Here is a 3,486-nt window from a genome sequence, read left to right on the forward strand (position 1 = left end):
GTGCAAGCCGAATGAACAGGACTGTCTTTGTGAAATAGCCAATGCCTCCCTCCTTCATGCTTACCATCCTCAACAACGACGACGTCTACGTCAAGAAGTACTTCTCCACCTTCTGGTTACTACAACACTGGCGATTCCGGTTACTACGACGAGGATGGCTATTTCCATATAATGGCAAGGGAGGATGACGTGATCAACACTGCGGCCACAGGCTATCGACTGGAGAGATGGAGGAGATCCTTATGAAGCACAAGCACATCGCCGAGGCCATCGTCATTGGCGCTCACGATTAGATAAAGGGAGAAGTCCCAGTGGCCTTCGTCACCATCAAGACCGAGTACGTCGACACCCACTGTCCCAAAACAGTCGCCAAGGAGAGCGTGGAGCTCATTAGGGAGCACATTGGTCCTGTTGCCAGTTTCAAGATCTGTCACATCGTTCCAAGATTGCCCAAAACTCGTTCAGGCAAGTACTGCGTCACATCGTGCGAAAGATGTGCAACAAGTAGAAATACGAGTTCCTTCTACGATTGAGGACATGGACGTTGCCCACGAGATCCACAAGTACGTGGAGACGCATCACAGGCATTGATTTATATCTGCCAAAATGATATAAGTAAGTCTATGATATGGGTGCGTGATGGGTATGCGAGTAGCTATTTAAATAGGAGTGCATGATCATGCGGAGACCTTGGCCTTCTCGGTGAGTCTGCTGGAGAAGTCCTCGAGGTGGACGTGCTGGACGAGGGAGTAGAACTCGCCTTGGCCGGCTCCCTCCTCCTCGTTGCGCTTTCTGGAGATTCTGACCCTCACTCTGTGGGGCAAGTTGCGGATGCCTTGAGACCAGATGAACTGGTTGAGCTTGGGTCCACTCTCACATCGGGAGTGCGCATCATCTTGGCGACCCACTGGCGAATGGCGGTGATGGCCTTGGGTGCTTTTTTCTTGAACTGGGTGCGGTGGGCGAGTTTGTGTACGTTGATGGTGGTGTCGATGGCGGTCTCTGTGAGTCCGGCTCTCTGCTCTTTCTTGACCATACCACTAATTAATATTATATTAATTAAATATTCCCCTTCACAAGCGTATCCCCAATCTCACACAATCACTCCACTCCGCCCTTCTCCTCACGCTCAGCCAACTCCTTCTAGTAGTCCTCGTATTTCTTCTCAGAACCCTTTATCGTTGGCACCGTTCGCTTGCATTTGCAATCCGACAGACCAAAGTCCAAAGTCTCATTTTTCGTCCTTGACCAACTCGGTATTCTGTCTCTTGCAGATCTGGCACTGCACGTATTCTGTGATGTATTTCCTGAACAAGTTTTAGATCTGCTTTTGCTGGATGACGATTTTGATGGCTTTGTTAAATGAAAAGTACTGAAACCCTGGTTACCCATTGAGCCCTCTCGGCCGAGCTCGTTGATGAAGAAGTTCATGACGTGCTCGGGGTGGCGGTCCAGTTGTTTGCAGAGTTCTGCGAAGTTGATGATGGCAGTCTTTTTGGATCCTACTCTGGTTGACTGGGGCGGCTTCAGCACGATTTTTGACTTTTCGGCTAGGGTTAAAGGGAGGAGTACCCAGTTCGGGGTTATTCTTGTTGAGCAGCTCGGTGGCACGCTTCAAGAGTTGGATGTATCGTTCTCGTGATCAACTACTTTGACTGGGGCCTCGACTGTGGGCGCCTACTACTTGGCTGTGTGAGAGAGGGGGTACGTTTGTCGGTGGGCTTTTTGGGCTTTGCTTTTTTCTTTTCAAAAGAAACAACCTGTATCTCTTCGAAGTCCTCCTTCATTAATTTAATCAATATAAAAGAAAATAATGAAGCTAAAATGGTGAGATATTAATGTGGTGGGATGGAGAAGTAGGATAGGTATATATTAGAAAATATGGCAGAGATTATTCAAATGAAAGATATTAAAACAGGTAGGAGGATGTCATTCGTTGTGGGTCAGGCCCTTCGAGCTATTGCTAGTAATGATCAAAATGTGAGAATTGAGAGCCGGCAACTGAGTCTTGGTGATGAAGACTTGCTGGGGACTCGATTCAGCGTTTCCGATTTATGCTTATGGTGGGCGAGGTTGATCTGCGTGTTCAGGTTCAGAAAGTTCAGGTTGGTGCTCTTGATCCTTCCTTCTCCTTCTCCCGGTTCTCGAAGAGGTTGCTCTTGAGGAACTTGCTGTTGAGGTTGGGCTTGATGGTCGAGCAGATGATGCTCTTGCGGTCCTTGTGCCGCCGCAGCTCCTCCTTTATCTCCAGCTTTATCTCCTAGAATATCTTCAATTGCGATCGTGGTGGGCTCTGCTCGCTCTTCTCGCTGCGGATGTTGATGTAGTTGCTTACTGCTCGTTGGAGATGGTGCTGGCGTTGCTGAGAAAGGCACCGCTGTGGGCAAGTAGTTGGGGAGGAGTTGCTATCAACTCTGTCAGTTTATCTTTCATTTATTAGTTGGTCAGTTTGGCTCGCTTTATGCTGTTCTCCTGCTTCAGGAGACGACGCACACGCACGGAAGGACTCTAGTTGTGGGTCAGTTTTATTCCTTTTACTAGAATTATTAGTGGTTTTAGATAGTTTAGCTTGGCTATCTTCTTCACCTCCACCATGTCCTTGAATCTTTGCGAAATTTGCTATTATTAACGGTCTCCCGTGCTCTAGTTGTCCCTTTCACTCGAGCATATCCGATTGCTGGGAGAAAAGTCCTGGGTATCGTATGTTTATGACACTCTCCAACTGCTGATCGATTCGCTTTTCTCGATATACAGTCATTCTTGTTGTCTCTATATGAAGTGATCATTTCGTTCATATACTATTCGTCGATTTATTCAGATGCAGCTCGTCCTCAGTTTCCTTGAGTATGATTAGGCGTCATCGAGTGCTTACTAGGGATTGGTCGCTCTGGAGGCAAATTTCCCTCATGCTAGAGCTGGTATTTATTCACTTTTAGATCGTTCATGAAGGAAAGGAGTATTATATCTTGGGCTACTGGAGAGATTTGAATCTTTTGAGCTTGGGTGGTGTTTGGGTTTCACCAGGCCGGGATATTTTAAGGCCATACGATATTCTTGAGTGGTTATCGTTGAAGTAGAATTGTAAAGCTACCTGTAGTGCAATTTCGAGTTGAGAACCTACCGGATGAGTTCGTTAATGTTCTTCACCTTTCCGTAACGTATTTTTAGAACATTCTGAAACGTTATGCCGTGTGAAAGACTCAAAAGCTGTCACTCTTCGTAAAAATTACAATGATTTGAAGGAGAATTGTAGACCTGCTATAAGGATTCTTGTCAAAAACGTCTAGATCGATACTAAAGACTTTTCCCCAGCTAACGATAGCTTTTCTATGTGAAGTATATCGGCTCACTGGTTGAAGTTTCATTATTTTCGTCTTCAATCAGCTTCCTATCCTATATTGGAACTCAGGATTGAGAACTGGAGGGACTACGTTGGTCTTGATGGCGGATATGATCCCGCATTAGAGACTGTATGAGTGGATGATG

The sequence above is a fragment of the Nymphaea colorata genome, unplaced genomic scaffold, assembly GCF_008831285.2.
Source record: "Nymphaea colorata isolate Beijing-Zhang1983 unplaced genomic scaffold, ASM883128v2 scaffold0265, whole genome shotgun sequence".
NCBI classification, from domain to species: Eukaryota; Viridiplantae; Streptophyta; class Magnoliopsida; order Nymphaeales; family Nymphaeaceae; genus Nymphaea; species Nymphaea colorata.